The following is a 20,575-nucleotide window of genomic DNA, read 5'->3' as shown; positions in this document are numbered from 1 at the left end:
GTAAAATGAATTGCATGATTTATTATACACCGGATGGTGTCGTAATTCAAACCCAAGATGAAGACTTACCAATCAAAAGTAAATCAGAAGAGTCCATAGTCCACTTGTTCTTGGTTCTTACAAAAGACGATTTGCTTCCTGATTTAAAACGCATAGTGAAAACAGATGTAATAGGTTTTACAGGTAAAGAGCAAGAACTAATCAAAAGTGCAAAACCAGTAAAAATTACAGTGAAACAGAATTCAGTCTATCTTCAAATTCCTCAATATAATCTTACACAGGGAGGTGAGGAAGGATGAAACCCATCACTAAGAAAGTGATAGAACAGGGAATTCTAAAGGAAGTTCTCGATAATCAATGCAATTTGCAGGTGATGAGCATTAAAAACAAGTGGCAAATCGAGGGTGGTTCAAGATCTTCGAAAGATTAATAGCATTTTAGTTCTATGTTGTCCTGTGGTACTGAATCCTGCTGTGATTTTGTTTCTGATTAATGCAGATGCAGAATGCTATACCGTCATTAACTTGTGCCAAGCACTATTTTCTATTCCTCTTCATGAAGATACCCAATATCTTCTCACATTCAAATTCCTCAGTATACTACTGGGTTAGAGTTTTATCCCACAGTCTTTAACCAAATATTAAAGAAAGATTTGGAAAGTTTGCAACTGTCTTTTAACTCAGTGTTGGTGCAATACATTAATGACATGATGGTTGCATCTATAAGAAAACGAGATTGTAAGATGGCTACTATTGTGCCCTTGTTGAGAATGGTCATAAAGTGTCTCCCACCAAAAAGCAGTATTGTATGAAACAAATGATTTATTCTGGTCATCATATTGAAAAAGGGACAAAGTAGGTGTCTAAAGAATGTGTTTCTGTAGACCTAAGAATGAATCCTCTGAATGCCCAAAGAGAAGGGAGTATGTTCCTGGGAACGGTTGCCTTCTGTACAGTGGATTGCAAATTTTGCTTTTATTGCAAAGCCTTTACTGAGGCTTGCTCAAAGTGATGTTCATGATCCAGTGACATTCGATGAATGCATCAGTGACTTCACCAAGTTGAAAGATTATCTCTGCAGGGCACCCACCCTAGGAATGTTAAATTACAAATAAGGATTTTTCCCTATCTTGTCATGAGAGAGATGAGACTACTTTTTGGTGCTGGTCAGAAAGCATGGTGAAGTCAAGAGATCTGTAGCTTATTTCTCTACCACGTTAGGCACAATTTCTGCCACAGTTCCTGGATTTCTGGAATCGGTTGCACATGTTTACCTTGAACTTGAACAAAGTGAGAAAATTGTAACTGGCTACATGGTTATGGTGTAACTCCCCATTTGTTTGAGATTTTCCAGAGTCCTACATTAACACAACATCTGGAAAACAGTCAATATGAGCAAATAATTTTGGCAGCTGACAATATTTAAATCAGAAGATTGAATAACTTCAATCCTGAAACCCTTTTCCCAATTATAAGCATAGATGAGGAATCTGATAGAAATGATAGAGATTCTGACCATAATTGTATTGAGTTACCAAGCCAAGACCTGGCATACTTGATGTTCCACTTGAACAGGCTAATCACATTCTATTTGTACATGATTCGTGTCTGAGACACCATTATTGTAATTGTACTTATATTGCACTTACTACCCCTGATGCGGCGTCAAATTGCGTTTTGGCAAGTAGCACGCTACTCTGAAATCCAAAAGGATTAGTCATGGCTTAGTATAGGGAAATATGACTACAGTATTAGTGTAAATAAGAGTTAATTTGAGCGGAGGATATGCAAGCTTGTTAGTTGGATTGAATAGGGTAATGGAGGGATAAAAGAGGGAAGAATCAGAAGTGTTAATTTGGAGTTTATAGCAATAGGATTGGGTTTGGGATGGGTAAAGGAGAAATGGAGGAGGAAAGAGTCTCTAGAAAGGGGTAAGGGAGATCATAGTAGAAGAAGGGGTTTTGGATGAGTCAAAGGTGAGATAAATAAGGGAGAATTTAGTAGGGTTGTTTGGGAGTTCATAGTAGTAGTAAACTGAGGTTTGGGGTGATCCACGAGCAGTAGAAAAGGGAAGAGCTTAGGTGGGGTCATTTTGGAGTTTATAGTAGTAGAATGGGTTTGGGATGACTCAGAGAGTGGGGATGGAGGATAGACTGATGGAGGTAAAGGGTGATGGGGAGACAGAGTAAAACTTACAAGCGAGTAATTTTTTCCCCTCTTGTCACTAGGACTAGAGTAATAAATAGATCCGTAAATACATAGTAAGGGAATATATGTGGCAGGGATATAATATTGGATCTAATATTTTGAGATTTAAAGTTGTGTTGTATAAACATAGAATTTCAAGATTTGCATTATATGAAATATATTTAATTGTGTACTTTTCTAACATTATTTTAACCTTTCCTCAATATTTCAGTATTGAAATGCTTGCAGATAGTTAAAATAACATTTGCTCATTGTGATAGATAAAATGAAAACAGAGATTCATAAGTATCTAATCTAACAACTTATCTAGGAACTATGCAATGACCTATGACCATGTTAAGCATAGAATAATATACATAGGCCCTTATTATGACATTGGTGGTAATACCCGACTACTGCCGCATCGACGGGCACCAAAAGACTGTTACTGCAGCTGCCACCCGGCAGCCGGATTATGACCATAGCCGGATTCCCGCCATAAGGCTGTGGTCATGCCCGCAGATGGTGGTAAGGTGGTGCTGCTGCCAGTAGACCACCGTAGACTATATCCTGACCCATGATACGGCCTGGCGGTGTTCTGGTGGTGGATGCTGCTGCTGGCAGCAGCGCCCCATCCAATGCCAGAGGACCCCTGACATCAGGTAAGTCAGGTGCTCTGACAGGGGAGGGGGATTGGGGGTGTTGTGTGTGTGTGTGTATGTCTGTCTGACACAGTGTGAATGTGGCTGTGTCATGCATGTTGTCTGTGTGTGTGTGTATGGATGTGTGAGTGCGTGTATGTTGTGATGTCTGCAAGCCTGTGTGCATGTATGTATGTCAGTGTGTGCGGGTGTGTGTGTGAATGGATGTATGCATGCGTTGATGAATATGGGTATGAGTGTGTGCATGCGTGTGTACGTTGGTGAGTGAATGTGCGTGTATGTCGTGGGGGGGCTGGAGAGGGAGGGGGGCTGGGGGAAACCTGGGGAGGGGGGTGGAACCCCCATCTGTGACAGGGAAGGAATTCCCTGGCATTGATGGTGCCTACCGCCATGGCAGTAAGGATGCCATGAAAACCATGGTGGTAGGCAGGGTCATAATCCAGCGAGCAGGCTAGTGACGGACGCCTGGCTGGAGACTGAAGTCTCCAGCCTGGCAGTCGTTACCGCCATGGCGGACAGTGTAGTAAATTGGCGGCTTGGCTTGGGCTCTGTCATAATATGGGTAAAAGTACCGCCAGCCTGTTGGCAGTATTTTTTCTCCATTTTACCGCCGTCTGCCAGGGTCAAACTGACCCCCATAGTATACATACTTGTATATACATGTGCATACAAACAAATTTAACTGTGAGTAAAATATACATTTGTTAAACAGGCTTAAAGAATATGTATATATTTTGTTATTATAAAATAGTAATTATACATATGTCTTAAAGAAATACACATATCTAGATATATACACATCAGATTATAAATGTTTACCAACACAGGCATATGCAGTTCATTGCGGTTTGGATATGGTGGTTATGAAGGAAACAGCCAACTATTAAGTAGTCTTCTGAAGATAAGATAGTTATCTGTGGATCTTATATTTGGGGGTAATGACTTCCATAGTTTGGCCACTTGAAAAGAGAAGGATGTACCACCTATTTTCTTCTTCTTGTATGGCAGTGTTTAAGGTGTTTTGTTTTTTTCCTGATGAAAAGCGGTCCTGTTCCATGTATTGCTTTGTGGGTGATACAAAGCAGCTTGAAGGTGGATCTTCTGACAACCAGTAACCAATGTAGTGCCCTCAAGGCAGGGGAGATGTGGGCTTATGGCTTTACATGTAGTAGTAGTAGTCTGGCAGCAATTTTTTTTAATGTGTTGTCGTTTTTTCATAGTAGATAGAGATGATCCATGATAGAGGCCATTAGCATAATCCAGTTCACAAGAGAGATAGTACCATGGACCTTGTGTGGAAATCTGAGGTGGGGAAGAGGTGAACTTGCTAATTTGTCCACTTGAGCATTCGTTGGTGCACATGGTAATTCCAAGGTTTTTAACTTCCTTAGATACTTGAGGAGGTGGTCCAAGATTGTCAGGCCAGGTTTAGAGTGGGTCATAATCGTTCCAGTTGCCACATGTAAGTATTTACATTTTTGAAGCATTCAGTTTTAGATGGGTCCAATTCATCCCCTGATCAATGACTCTGAGGCAACTGAAGATTTGAGAGTTTCCAATGTCTTTGGGGCATTTCAATTTAAGGAGTATTTGTGTGTCATCTGCATAGTTGTAGCATGTGAATTGAAATTAATTGATCTCTTCCAGCATGACATCATGCAAATGTTGAAAAACATAGGTGAGATAATTTAGCCGTGAGGAACCCCCTCCTTTTGTGAAGTATGGTTTGGACGAGAAAGGGTGAGAACACATGACATTTGTTCTGTTTTGAAGGTAGGCTGTGATTCAGTCGAGAGCAGTCCCTTCTATGCCAGCTTCGTGAAGTCTTTGAATTAATTAGGGTATCGTGGTCAACAGTGTCAAAGGCAGCTGAGGTCCAAGAGAATTAGTGTAGCCACTCAACTGTGTTTTTAAGATCACCCCAGATGGCAATGAGGGCAGATTCTGTGCCTCTTCCTGGGCAGAATCCAGTTCGGTAGTCTGAAAGCATGGTTTTATCTTCAATTAATTGTGACATCTGGGCAAATGCTGCTGTTTCTAGCAGTTTGCCAGGAAAGATCCATTTGTAATTGGTCTGTAGTTGTTGGGGTCATGTGGGTCCAGGTTTGTTTTGTTTAATAATATGTGTGCCTTTTTAAGGTGTTCAGGAAAGGTTCTTATAGTTAAAGAATTATTGAGGATTCTTCTTACTGGTGTGGCAGCAGAGTTAGATAAATGAATGTTCTTGAAGATGTGTTTCTGGACAAGGAACAGAAGGCCTGCTTGTTTTGTCAAAATCCATAAATTCACTTTGTGATATTTGTTTGAAGGAGTTCAGAGACAAAGTTGCTTACTCTTGGAGGGAATTTTAGGAAACGGGTTGGCGCTGGTGGTTTTCCTTAGTTTTAAAAAGGAGTCCAATGTATCTGCTTTGGATGTGTAATGTTTTGCCACTTTGTCTGTGAATTCTTGACTAATTATATGAGTCCCTTATATGCTTTGATTTTTTTCAAATTCATTGAAAATGTTATAAAATTCTTTATTTGCAGATTTAGCATTTTGAATTCTGTCTGAGTAGAACCTTTATTAAGCTTTTTTGATTGATGATTTGTATATTCTGTTATGTTTGCGGATGTAAAGTTTGTCTTGAATGTGGTTTGTTGTGAGCCAGGTTTGTTGCAGCTTTCTGGTTTGTTGTTTTATCATTTTTAGTTCTGTATTTCTCCAAGGTGTTGGTTTTCTTTGTCTGGTTTAGTTTTTTTATTTTAGCAGAATTTATTGTGTCTAGATCTGTGTTGGCTGTTCATTGGGTTTCTAATCCTTCAAGTTTGAGTTTGTTCCATGATCGATAGATGGATGTACATAAGTTGGTCTTGGTGTGTAGATTTGTGGTGTTTTTTGTTGGGAAGTTACCAAATGGTGGTCTGACCACGTGACTGGTGTGATGCTTTGAACTATAACTAGTTGTGCCCAACGATGATTGTGTACAATGTGACTAGGCCAGTGGTGATAGTTTTTGGATGGGGCATATTGGGTTTGTCAAACCAAATGTTTAGGTCCCCAAGAATGTGTAGGTTGGAGTATTACTTTATGAGGATTGAAACTGTGTCTAGAAATGCGTCTGGGAATGTTGAATTGTTAACGGTGGTCTGTAGAGGAGGAAGTTACAGGAGGAATTTTTTGTAGGGTTTCATCTGGTGATGAGAACCTTACAACCCTGTTTGGAAATAATGTCGGTCTTGCTGAGATTTATTGCTTGTTTGATTATAACAGCTACTCCACCTTCTCTTTTGCCTATACAGTTTTGTGTGATGGTTTGATAGCCTGGAGTAACGGCTTCATGCATAACTGGGACCATGTCATCTCCCAACCATGATTCGATTCTGAATCGGAAGTGAGGTTGATGGTCAGTGAGCAGGTGGTAGAGGTGGTGCTTCGTTGTTTTTTTTTTTTTAAAGAGTGATCGAGCATATATGAGTAGGCAGTTTATAACATGCGTTGGTGGCGGTGTAATTTTGTTTTAGAGACAGGGGAGCAGTACATTTTGAGCTTATAGCATCTGTGTTACTAGTTGTGATAATAACTGTATAAGGGTCACAATAGTGTTATTGTTCTATATTGTATTCCTGGTCCAGCTTGCTTAGGAGGCATTTTGCTGGGTCTTTGTGTGCTGGTGGTGGACTTGGTGGCTGATAGTAACTTGGTGAGTTTTGTTCTGTTTGTAGAGTAGCCTTGTTGTGTAATAGAGAGGGGGGATGTGAAGTTGTTAAGAGTGACTTGTCAGTTATTGTGGAAGACGTATGGGTTAGGGGTGGTGGAGCATGTGGATTATAATTTAAGGCTCTAAAATGTGCAATGGATGAGAGGTGGATGAATGAATGCTGCTGTGTTGGGGTGTATCTGGTAGGTGTTTCTGAAAAGTGAGAATTTTAGAGTAAAGTTTGGTCAGGATTTGCATTTTTTGTGTAGTCATGAGGGTGGGAGTATGTGTGATGGAAAGTATTATGAAAGTGTGTGGTATTTTGATGTGTTGATGGGTGTGGTTTATTTTGTTTTTGTGTAGTATTGAGACGAAATATTGATGTAGGTGTTTTCTGTGAAGGATTTGTATGCAAGTTACTGCTGGTGAGTGGTACTTGAATAGTACAGAGGAAGTCATGTTTTGGAGAAGAGTATGAGGTGTATAAGAGGGGATGGACAAGAGTTAAGAGTGTTTGTGTTAGATTTGATCACTAGTATGTGTAATGTGTGGTGGAGTATGTGTAATTGGTAAACAGAGGAGGAGGGTGTTTGTGGATAGAAGGCTGAGCATACGTTTTGTCGTAATAAAAAGGGGTCTGTTAGGAGCAAGTAGAGGATAGTAATGTTTTTTCTATAAACAGGGAGTATGTGTCTGGCTAGATTAAATTGTATAATGTGGCTTTGTGTTGTGTGGATGTGGTAATGGGCAGAATTGTGTTTGGTGTGAGAATGAAGGTGTCATAATGTTGTGGTGGACATGTGTATAGGTGAGGTATGTGGGGTTTAGTGGTCGTGTAGAGGTATAAAAATCTATAGGTTTGTGGTGCACAAGTTCAATGCCTTACCTGATATTGTGTGTGGATGTTGGAGGATGTGGAGGTGGTTGCTTGCAAATGGAGAAATGCACAGCATATCTAGCCATAGGCCCGGCCAGTCCTGAACAGGCCCAAACAGGAGACTGCCCTTGTCCTCTCCACCCTTGGCTTAGTCCCCCGGGCTAAGATGCCCTAAGCTTAAATAGCCCTATTGGCCAATGGAACCCTAGCCCTAACTGTAACCAATCATTATGGGCATTGTGGTCACAAAATGGTTTTAGGATTCTTCTGTGTGAGGAAACGTGGTCTATTATATAGTAGAGTTGTGCGACCTTGCCATGTAATAGCCTGACAGACCTGTTTTGGGTCCAATCAGGTTTGTATGGAAACACATGGCTCAACCCTGGTCTTTAGCAAAGGAGGAAGTGCATTTAGAAGTACCAAAACAATTGAATAAGACTGAAATGGAACACAGATGAATCCAACAACAATTGATAAAAATAGATCTTATTTTTATGAACCTTCAGACATCAAAATTCACCAGAAGGATCCAGAGATATGAATGTTAAAAAAAATAAAAAAAAATGTAAATCACTGCTTTTCACTCAAAATGCAAACAAGCGTTCAACATTTAAACAACCGTGGTTAGTGGTTACTTTGAAAACTTTTCATAAACTTCTGTTCGGCTACTCCAGAACGCTTTGGGCAACCAACTCCGACAGGGAGCAAGTCAGTAGAGCCAGAAAGGCTTAGCAGGACAGGTGCCTTGCAGTCAAGGCAGCCTCAAGTCCAGTACCACATTCTATGGGCAAACCACCAAAGTAAATAATGGTATGGTCCTGATTCAAGGGATGCCGAAGATGCTAACTTGGTCAATGGGGATCTTCCTGGGGCCACCCCCTAGGTCCTTGAACATGGTATCAGTTTAGCCACACAGGCTGATGTTCTTTAAAGTACAGGTGAGGTCCAGCCACATGCCAGTTGCCACTGGTATCCAGCCACAGTGAAACTAGTGGTTCCATTCAACTGTCGCTAGTGTCCATATTAGATGACCAAACCACATTTTGACAACTTTCCTGGGTCCAGCAGACTCGGGTGTAACTTTTGAGTGTCAAGGATAGGGCACTACCTGGCAGGACAGGAGTCTCAACAGAGTCTCCAGGTGCTGGCAGAAGAAGTCTTTGATGGTCCTGAGACTTCAAAACAGGAGGCAAACTCAGTTCAAGCCCTTGGAGAGCAGGAATATACCAAAAAGTCCAGTCTTTGTCCCCTTTCACAGGCAGAAGCAGCAACTGCAGGAAAGCCCAACAAAGCACTGTCACATGCAGGGGCAGCATTTCTCCTCAGCTCTTCTCCCTGGCAGAGGTTCCAGAAGCGATCTTTAATAAATCTAAAGTATGGGTGTAGGAAGCTGGCTCTGTATATACTATCTCAAAGTGAGAGATAGTGTGCACAGTCGAGGGGTTCCCTAAGAGGCTTGACAGAGGCAATAACAGATATTACTAATGCTCTACCTGTATTTGTGGTAGTGTGGTCGAGCAGTTAGGCTTATCATAGGCTAGTGTTAAGTATTTGTTGTACACACACAGGCACTAAATGAGAACACACACTCCATGACTTAATTCCAGGCCAATAGGTTTTTATATAGAAAATTATTATTTTCTTTATTTTAAAACCCGCATGATTCAAATTGCAGGTAAGTAAATTAAATGTAAGGTACTTTGCATAGGTAAAGATAGGACTTTGAATTAAAACAGTAATGTACACAGTTTGGCATAAAATGGCAATAAGCTATTTTAAGAGTGGACGGTGCAAAATTAAACAGTTCCTGGGGGAGGTAAGTACAGGTTAGTTTTTGAGGTAAGAAAACACTTACAAGTTCAGTCTCCGGGGCATAGGCAGCCCACCGTTGGGGGGTTCAAGTTAACCTCAAACGCCCAGCACCAGCAACACAGGGCCAGTCAGGTGCAGAGGTCAAAGTGGGGCCCAAATAACAGGCGCCTATCGAGACTAGGGGTGCTCCGGTTCCCATCTGCTAGCAGGTAAGTACCTGCGTCCTTGGAAAGAAGACCGGGGGGTTTTGTAGAGCACTGGGGTCCCCAAACAGGCAGACTAAATACACCCTCAGCAGTACAGGGGCGGCCGAGGGCAGTGTGCAAACAAGGCGTCGGGTTTTGTACTGAACTCAATGGAGGGACCCGGGGGTCACTGACGATGCAGACAGAGCACAGGGGCTTCTCGGGCCAGGCACCTACTGCACCAGTAGTTGGTTCCTCACGGGGCTGTGGGCACAGTGCTTCTTCCAGGCATCAGGTTCTTTGTTACCGGTCAGGGGGGTCCTATGGATTCTCTCTCTGCAGGCGTCATCGTGGGGGTGCAGGGAGGTCGGCTCAGGGTGGACACGTCATTTGGGTCGCCTTGGGTGTCCTCTCTGCGGTGCTGGTTTCCCTGGACATGGGCCAGGGCATCGGGTGCAGAGAGGTGGTGACTCGCGCTTCAGGAGTGAGGTGAGAGTCCCTTTAAAGATGGTTTCTTGTTGCTTTGGACAGAGCCGCTGTCCACAGGAGTTTCTTGGTCCTTTGGAATTGCAGGGCAGTCCTCTGAGTCAGCAGAGGTCGGTGGGTGCGTCGCTGGTGCAGGCTCTTTGAATCAGGAGACAGGCCGGTAGGGCTAGGGCCAAAGCAGTTGTCTTCCTTCTTCTCTGCTGGGTTTTCAGGTCAGCAGTCCTTATTAGGTTGTCAGGAATCTACAATCCTGGGTTTAGGGTTAACCCTAAATACTGAATATAGGGATGTGTCAGGGTCACAGGGCAGTAGCCAAGGAGGGGGGGTCACTTCAGTTCTGGTCACTTTAGGGGTGGACCTGGCCTTGGGGGGGGGGGGCATCATCTCCACTAGCTGGAGGCCCTGGGGCATTGTAACACGAATTCTGAGCCTTTTGAGGCTCACTGCTAGATGTTACAGTTCCTGCAGGAGGGAGGTGTGAAGCACCTCCACCCAGTATAGGCTTCGCTTCTGGCCCCAGGGAGCACAAAGGCTCTCACCCCAGGGGGGCAGAAACTCGTCTCTCAGTGGCAGGCTGGCACAGACCAGTCAGTCCTAAACTGAAGAATTGGGCAAAATAGAGGGGGCATCTCTAAGATGCCCCCTGTGTGCATTTTTTAATAAATCCAGCGCTGGCATCAAACTTCCCAGTGTTTAGTGTAGCCATTATGGAACTGTGGAGTTCATTTTGACAAACTCCCAGACCATCTACTTAATATGGTACTTACAATGTCTAAGAATGGACTTGGACACTGTAGGTATATATTGCTCATGCAGCTATGCCCTCACCTGTGGTATAGTGCACCCTGCCGTAGGGCTTTAAGGCCTTCTAGAGGGGTGACTTACCTACGCAACAGACAGTATTTTGTGTGCATGGCATCCTGAGGGGGGTGTCATGTCGGCTTGGCCTTTTTCTCCCCAACACACACACAATCTGCAATGGCAGTGTGCATGTGTTAGGCGAGGGGTCCCTTAGGGTGGCACAACACATGCTGCTGCCCTTGGTACCACTGGTACCTTTTACAAGGAACTTATCTGGGTGCCAGGGGTGTGCCAATTGTGGAAACAATGGTACATTTTTAGTGAAAGAACACTGGAGCTGGGGCCTGGTTAGCAGGGTCCAAGCACACTGTCAAGTCAGCATCAATAGCAGGCAAAAAGTGTGTGTGTGTGTGTGTGGGGGGGGGGGGCGGTACCTGCAACAAGGAGCCATTTTCCTACAATGAGGTTTTGAGTCCACTACTTATACTCCTTTCTGCCTTTGAAGTAGGCAAACTTCAAAAGAAAGTCTGTTGTTCATAAGATCCTGCCTTGCCCAGGCCAGGCCCCAGACACACACCAGGGGTTAGAGACTGCATTGGGAGGGGACAGCTACAGCCCATTCAGGTGTGACTACTCCCTCCACTGTAGCACAGATGGCCCATCCCAATATGCAGGCTACACCACAGCTCCCTTTGCCTCAGTGTCGAGAGGGGATTCAGAAACAGTCCAATTGTCAAACGGACCCAGACAGGGAATCCACAAACAGGCAGAGTCACAGAATGGATAAAGCAAGAAAATGCCCACTTTCTAAAAGTGGCATTTTCAAACTAATAATCTAAAAACCCACTTCACTAAAATATGCTTTTTTAAATTGTAAGTTCAGAGACACCAAACTCCTAATTTCTATCTGCTCCCAAAAGGAATCTACACTTAAGTTAATTAAATAAAGCCCCTCGTCAGGAATCCCCAAGGTGCCTGCTGCGTTATCTGCCGCATCCTCAGGGATTAGGGTTAAATCATATCTCTGTTCTTGGTTAAACCTTCATGTTTCTAAGTAAACCTAATGTGCTGTGCTACACAATTGGTTTTTATCAATGCTTGTTTGCGAATGTGAGAAGGTGTAGACGTGCTTCTAATTGGGTGTGGTGCAGACATGTGCTTCTAATTGGGTGTGGTTACTCATCCACATGTGGAAACTCAACAGCTTTCCTGATTGGCTATAAATAGCAGAGTGAAGCATTTCTCCCTGCTTGGCTTTGTATTGCTTCCTGATCTCAGCATCTAATTTGGCAGTCCAGCCCCTCTTGTCATCCTCATATTCAGGACTTTTGAAGCAATTATTTTCTTCGTTCCTGTCCTAGCTGACACCAGGCATTCCTCCAGCACTCCGGAAAAGAATGCAGCTAAGTGACTAGTATTCTCCAAGGAGTTTTTTCTTTGAGCACTGCCCTTTCCAGACCAGCTGGTGTATTTCAGACCTCATATTTTGGCAGAGCGCTTATCTTGAAGAAACAAATGTATTTCTGAACATTCTACATTATTGCAGTTACTTGACTAAATGTGCTTCAGGATATCTGCTTGAGCTCAAGTACTACAAGAAGTGACAGTGCAATTTTAAAAGAGCATTTACATGACTTCTTTCTCTAATAGCATAACTCTTGGATTTAAATGGTGTCATTCATGCCTGTGTTTCAGGTTTGAGGAATTTGCTTTTGAAGGGTTTTTCAAACTCAGTGAAACCAAATCAAACTGTGCCTCCCTAACTGTCTAAACCCAGAGTGGACATTTGTACTTCTTGGAATGTTTTTGGTCCTTTTAGTTTAACCCTATGCATGCAGGAAAGTTATACATGATATAATTAATGCCCTTGGTTGTCTTTCTTGTGCATGATAAGTGCAACCACAGTTCTAATTGTAGTGTGCAACAGTGAATCTGTGTGAAGCCAGCCCTAGTGTCGCAGTACTTATTGTTATGGTACTAAGTTTGGGTTTTTGGTAATGCAGGGTTAGTAATTGTTATTATCCAAGAAAAGTGCTGGAGCATCCTGGTGTTCTTCTACCGCTCCTGTGCCCATATCAGAAAGAGAGATTCAGTTTCAAGGAAGTTGAGTGCACTAACTCTACTATCACTCTGTCAACAATGACCTGCCAAGGCCCCTGCCCCCCCCTGCCCCCCCCCCCCCCCCCAACATACAGGGTGCCTGGCCGGTCCGGCAAGACGTGGCAGTGTTTTGTCTCTTTCTCTTCTACTCCCCCTTTCCTTTTGGGACACCTGCCGAGGTTTCTGTGTCCATGAGGAAGTGCCGAGAGGTGTTCCAGGAGGTCGGGACATACCATAACCCCTGCAGACATCCTGCTTGTCAGGCGAGTGGCCCACTCTCGACAGCCCCCATGTTAACTTACAAGAGAGATAGGCCTTGCAACTGTGAAAACGGACTTCAGCAGTATTTCACTGTTAGGGCACTAAAACCCTTCAGTACATGTCCCACCTTTAATATACACTGCACCCTGCCCATGGAGCTACCTAGGGCCTACCTTAGGGGTGTCTTACATGCATAAAAAGGGACAGTTTGATAGTTGTTCAATGTGGGGGTTCATGCTGCGTTTCTTTGCCCTTGCTTAGTTGGTCGTGGTGGGACGCTCAGACAGGCACACTTCCCATAACACTATTGTTTCCCTACACAAACCAGAACAAGCTAACCAGGTCCCCTCCTGGAACATAAACGGGCTCCTTGACAAAATTAAGCGATCCGCAGTACTCTCCTTTATCCGTCATTTTACCCCGTCTGTAGTCTTGCTTCTGGAGACGCACTTGCTAGGCACTAGGTGCCCCATGCTTATTGTGGGGGGGGGGGGGCTACGAGAGTTTACCACGCAGGATTTTCTAGAGGGGCGCAGCTGTCTTGCTACACCGCTCTCTGCTCATGGTGGTGACGGTAGCCTGATCTGATCCACAGAGCCGTTATGTGGCAGTCTCTGGACTGCTCGGAGGAAACCCAAACAAACAATATACTCAGTATGTATGCCCCCTCGGGTGCACGGGGGCTTCTCCTTGCAATACGTAGGGATGTGGTGGCCGGACTCCTCCCCGGGACTCACCATATTGGTGGGGCGGGGGAAGAGGGGAAGGAATTTCAATTCTGTGCTTTATCCGGAGATGGATGCTGCTGGACCCACGTCTTCAGGCCGAGGGCCTCGGTCTATGTGATGCATGGTGGATTTGGCACCCCCACCAGCGGCAGTACACTCTCACATCTGCAGCATATCACACCCATGCCAGGATAGATCTCTTCTTTGTGCTGGTCCTGGATATTCCCTGAGTCACATGAGTGGAGATACTTCCCCAGGAGGTCTCAGCCCACACGCCATTGCTTCTTCGTCTGGACGACATTGACACATCCAGGCGACCAATATGGCAGCTTAACGCCTGCTACTTGCAGGATAGTGACTATGTCCAGGCCCTCAGATAGCACCTCTCAGACTACTTTGCCTTTAATCTCGGGTCCGTATCCTCACCAGATACGATTTTGGCTGCTTGTAAGGTTACTCTCAGGGGCCATGCTAGGCACCTCCTCCGGGTGAGGGAGCGCGCACGCCTTCAAAAAATGTCGCCACTTGAGGCTAGAGCAGTGCATCTGCAGAGCCTGCTCTCCGACTTCACGCACACACCGGTTACGCAGTAGTTAGAGAGGAGATTCAACACTACTCTGGAGGCTGCGAAGCTCATGTGGCGAGCCTCCGTGGCCCGGGTGTATGGTTGGGGAGACAAAAAATGGCAAGCTCATACATTCGCTTGCGACTGGACCGATGGCAGAGGTGTGCCAGAGGTCATCGGTGAGACGGGCACCATTTCCCAGACGCCATATGAAATAGCGCAGAGCTTCATCACCTACTACAGGAAGCTCTATGAAGAGCAACCTAGGCCCCAATTCGAGAGAGGCCCCCCTACTGGAGGTGTCCCTTGCGAGGATTTCAGTGATGGATAAACAAGATCTCAACGAGCCTATAGAACCCACGAAGTAGAGACGGCCATATCGGAGTTGGCTGCGGGCAAGACACTGGGTCCCGGCGGTTTCCCAGCAGAGTTCTATATCAAGTTTCACCATGTCCTCACTCCCGACCTGCTCACTATGTTCGAGGAGGCCAAGGGTAGAGGGAGTCTCCCCCCTAGTCTGGACGTGGCCACTGTTGTGATCCCGAAGACTAAACCCCCCCCCCCCCCTTTCGCAGTGCTGTGCAACGTACTGCCCCATTTTGCTGCTGAACACAAAACTCAAGGTACTGTCCACAGTCCTCGCCACAAGATTGAAAAGGGTGCTGCCCACATTGATCCACCGGGACCAATGCGGCTTTATGCCGACTAGGAGCACCAGACATTGTATTCGGCGACTACATGTGGCCTTGGCCAATCGGAACCTTTTGACCTCTCCACTAGCACTTCTTCTCGATTTCGAGAAGGCCTTCGATACGGTGGACTGGTCCTACCTTCAACAAGTACGGTTGAAAACCAGACTCAGGCCGCAATTATGAGCACTAGTCTGACTCCTATATTCCAACCCAACGGCCTGAGTGCAAGTGAACGGGGTGATGTCTGACCAATTTCCTATTTGCCGGGGTACGCGCCAGGGATGCCCCCTGTCCCCACCCATGTTCGCCCTGGCAATGGAGCTGCTCATGAAGTCAATCAGGGAAGAACCCTTGGTTGATGGCTGGTCATGGCCTACTGGCAAGGAAGACTATCGCATTATACGTGGATGATGTACTCTTGTTCCTAGCCAACCCAGTTAGTAGTGGCCATAGAGTGACGCAACTATTGGATCTGTTCACTGAGGCTTCTGGCTTGAAGGTCAATCCCAGTAAGTCTCTTGATTCCACTTTACCCGGCCTGAGACTGCTACGACTGGCAGAGCACCATCCCCATCCAGTGCAACAGCTACCGGGACCTGGGCATGCAAACAGCGTTGTTGCCCGACCTGGCATGGTCCCTTAATATTGAACCATTAACCCAGAGAGTCAGGGAAGACCTCCGGAGATGGCGGTCTCTACACCTCAATGTCCTGGGCAGGATAGCGCTCTATAAGATGATACTCCCCTGATTCCTCGATTCGCTCCAAAACTACCCCTACCACATCCCTGGGAGAGGGTTCCGAGACATGGAGACAGTCGTGCGGCAGTTCCTGTGGCGCAATGCCAGCTCTCGTTTGGCGTTTGCCGGGGCAATGTCTATGAAGGTGGCCTGGTGATATCCAGCCTCCACCTTTACTACCTAGCAGTGCACCTGCTAATAATCAATGACTGGATGGGAGGGGGCTGGTCAGACACCGCCTACCAACTAGAACTCTTAACCTTAGGGTTCCCCTGTTTGATGGGGATGCTATACGGTGAGCCCTTGCCGCGTACTCTTCCAGAAGTGACGAGGGTGGGGAGCCGCGCAGACAGAGACAGGGTGGTGGCATCGACTCCCGAAACACATCCCGATGTGGCAGGGAACATGGCTAAAAGTTGCCTCTGCACTTGAGGGGTTTCGTAAGTGGGACCTTATTGGAATATCATCGCTCAGTGATGTCTGGGCAGGATCCCACATGAGGTCCTTTCAGGAGCTTCAACAACCGTTCTCAGTTCCACAAATAACTGCAACTCCACTATGCACTGCATGTACATGTTCAAACTGGGACGGTCATCCTGGAATTCAGCACCGTTGAGGCCAAGACGCCGATGGGGCACCTAGTTAAGGGGGTGGAGGGGGGGGGGGGGGGGAAGTGTCACACATATTGTACACTGATTACAAACATGAAACAGACTCTTGACAAGCTTCGTGGGCGGTGGAGCAATGGACGGGCCCAATGGATGACTATGCGACTGGAGAGACGCCCTGATGGATCCAAGGACGTTGGCCAGGATCTCCCATCTCAGAGTAGTACAAACTTATTTTCTACACACAGCATATCTAACCCCTATGAAACTATATAGAATGGGCCTCCAAACCCAGGCTGACTGTCCACAATGCGCGGGCCCAGACACAGACTTTTCATATGGTGTGGACTTACCCACACTGGAAATCAGACACAGCTCCGGCGGTGGCGTAGAGGAGTTGACTGGTGTGCGCAGCAGGAAAAGTTTGTACATGAGGCAAGGGGCTGTCCCAATAAACATGATATGGTGTGGGAGAAATGGATGGGGACCGGGGGTGAAGAAACCACAGGTACAGAGTAATATCTACTTAAGTGCAGTGCCTAAACCTCAATAACATTTCTTGACCATGTTTCTGTTTTATTCTTCAAACTGGTGTAATGCTTGGTTTGCGCACTGCCACTGCGACCTGTTGGTGTTACTATATAAACTCAATAATGTTTATCAACAAAAAAGGGACGGTTTGAGTCTGGCAAGTGGATACACTTGCCCGGTCAAGTTGGCAGTGCAAGACTGCACACAGACACTGCAGTGGCCGGTCGGAGCCATGTTTACAGGGATACTAATGTGAGTGGCACAACCAGTGCTGCAGGCCTACTAGTAGCATTTGATTTACACACCCAGGGCACCTCTAGTGCACTTTACTAGGGACTTACTAGTACAAATATGCCAATCATGGATAAACCAAACAATACAATTTACACAGAGAGCATATGCATTTTAGCACTGGTTTGCAGAGTCCTAAAGCCAACAATAATAGGAGGAAGGAGATAAAAGGTTTAGGGATGACCCTGCAAAAAGGGCTAATTCCACCAGGCATCAAGTCTAGTTTACTGCAATGGTTACTTTGAAACCTTTATGTACCAACTTTAGTAGTCCCATTCAGGGGTTAGAACAGCTGAATTGTCAGTGTGTACATTGTATTCACAAATGGGGCTACTAGTCTATCTAGAAAAATGACAATCCGGAAATTTACTGTTATGACATATAAAAATTAATTTCCTACTCTACCAGTCTGCAGTGACAGGCCAGGAGACATGTTTTAGTTTTTCACACAAGAGTGGCACAATAAGTGCAACAGCCTATGCGGGATGAGAATTTACAGGCCCTGTGTACCCCTGCCATCACATATACAAGACTTAGTTAACTTATGCCTATTGAGTAAAAGTGGGGATGAACCTGCAAAAAGGTCATTTCTTCATACATCATCACTAGCTAGGTCCAGGAAAATGTATCAGGCTCTTGTAGTTCTCCTTGACTATTCGGCAAGAAGGATGGGGAAACTGGCTGGTCTTTGCATGTCCTATCTAATCTCACATCCTTCTGCAAACAACAATTGCGATGGGGAGTTGATCCACCTCATATCGGACAGGCCCCAACCTAAATTGGGCCTTGGATAAGACTGTTCCTTGCAATACTTAGGGATGTGGTAGCCAGACTCCCCCCCGGGACTCACCATATTGGGGGGAGGATTTCAATGATGTGCTTTATCTGGAGATGTATTCTTTCTTCTTAGGGCTAGAGGTCACTGGCGTCACTAGGCCCCGCCTCAGCCAGAGCAACATCTAACTTACCAACTTAAGCCACCAAACACCTGAAATGGCCCACCAGGACCAAAAAGGTCAGTGGGCCCAAATGAATCCATTTTATGTTTGAGGAATTATCCATAAAAGAATGTTTCTTTTTTGGCTATGTGGCTGGTCTGCCTGGAAGTGTATGATGCGGTTAGCAATCTCTTTTCTGAAGGATCTTGTATTAAGTGTTCTGTCCTTAATGAATAGTTCCAAGTCAAGGAATGTAATATTATTCCTATCGTATTCAAGTGTTCGTTCAACATTGACTATGTTGGAATTTAAATAATGGTGGGTTGACAACATTTGTATCCTACATGTTTTTCCTTATTCCAGGCACGCTTACTCTCGTACCAACCTATGAAAAGATTGGTGTAAGACAGGGCAAACCTGACACCCTTTGAAGTGCTGCAGACCTGGTGATAGTTTGTCTTTTAATCTTTGGGTTTTGGAGTGACCGTCTCTCTCAATTCTAGGCTTACCTCAGGGACCTCATTGATTAGGATACAATCAGGACAGACTCACTCAATTCAGTCAATAATACACTACTGGACAAAACCCTATCAATAGCAACCAAAAATGTGGATCATGCCATCTGTATGAGGGTGCCATGGTGGGCAGCTCCTTACAATGGGGAAAGAAGACGATTAGCATATCTGAGATGACCAACCGTAAAATGCAGTTTCGGTGCCCCCATCAACTGATTATGTAAGAAAAACTGGCCACAAAACCAGGACAAGGTATAAACAGCATAAATCTGCTATACATAACAGAATAGGAGCACCTTAAGTGGATCACTAGATGCAGATGAGGCACACAGAACAGGATCTCTACTGGATTATCTTGGAAAAGAAAACCAATAAAAGGACAGGATGACACCAAATTACACAAATAGGGGAGTGTTCTGGATTTTTTCCTTGTGTACAAATAAGTAAGATAATTAAGTGGGGAGATGCGATCAGGTGTTTCTTTCTCCATTCTCTCCCCCCCCCCCCAACCACCACCTTTTAAGTGCCCCGCCTCCCTGCCAGGTGGTAATTTCCCCTTTTTGTTTTGGGTACTTTGGCTGGATTAGTTCCTCCCCTGCCATCTCTTTGGCACCGGCGGCCATCTTTGTAGGTATTGAGAGATGAATGTTGGTTTGTGGCTAAGATCATTTGTGCAGTTTCTTTTGTCCCCACCAGATGAATTTTCCCTTATACTGTGGCATTTTCCTTCTGTGCCACATATGCAATCCTGCCACTTCACACCTGGCTATCTGGGAGGAACTAGCATTGCATAGTAGGGAGCTATGGATGGTGGAACAGTCTTCAGAAGCCTCTTATTCTTCCTTTGCAGAGATCAGCTTTTTCATTCTGGGCTATCTACCTTGAGATATTACCTTGCATAATTATCATGAGACAAGATTCTGTGGAATTGGCATCTAGTTGATGGTTGTTTTGGTGGGCCATTTTTCCTCATCCCTTCAACTCACCTTCGTGGAAACGTCCTTATTGTTTTGCATTCACTCGATTTTGTTTATTGTGAGGTATGTACTGGCAAGTAAGGGCCTTTAATTATTTGTCTTTATACATTTGTATGTTGGGCTCTTTCTGCTTGTGTCATGGCAGCCAGTTCCAGAGGGGAACCAGCCACATGATCATTGGAGTCAGTAGAGCCACTGAAGTGTCCCTTTCAAACGGCACAACCCTTCTTTGTTTGTGTGGAGGAGGGCAGTTTTAACACTGGTTTCTCTCTCTTGGTCATGTCCGCAGGAACAAAAGGCATGCTGCTCATAAGTGTTGTTACCGGCAGCCATTCAAAGGTGTGATCACCTTTGAAGGTCACCTTGTGGGTTTACACCCTTCCTGTGCGAGGTGGCACACCTCGCTCCACACGTAATACTTTTGTTCCTTGGTCTGGGAGTCATTCACTTGTCTCCCCAGGTGGCCAGAAACAAAATACATTGGCCTTGCAGTAAACAACTTCATATCACCGAAGCGAAGAACTCTGGGTAGTTCCTGAGCTCAGGAACAGAGCAGCTCCTTTATAGATGGCAAATATCACCCACATTGCTCACACTTGGACATTGCACAGCCATAAGAAAGGAATCATGTATCTAAGTAAGTGCGAAGGAGAGTACCAGGAGCATTGTGAATGAAGGCAGACTCATGTGGTAAAAGGCTTGATGAATGTCTTCAACTGAATGCGCAAGTGAACAGGTAACCTCAATGATTTAACCCTGCCAAAAATAAAAAAGGTATCCCTTTCCACCCCCAGATTTATAACCACAATGGATGAGGTAAGGGATTCTGCCCCTCATTGCCTGGAAAAGGAGGGGCCACAAAAAGTAGAACCTCGGGTTTGGCACCAGTAAGCTTAAGAGATCGCATCTGCATCAAGTCTGCCACAACTGGCAGAGTACTCA

This window comes from Pleurodeles waltl, chromosome 4_1, assembly GCF_031143425.1.
Source record: "Pleurodeles waltl isolate 20211129_DDA chromosome 4_1, aPleWal1.hap1.20221129, whole genome shotgun sequence".
NCBI classification, from domain to species: domain Eukaryota; kingdom Metazoa; phylum Chordata; class Amphibia; order Caudata; family Salamandridae; genus Pleurodeles; species Pleurodeles waltl.
The sequence above is the reverse complement of the archived record's forward strand: the minus strand, read 5'-3'. Positions refer to the sequence as shown.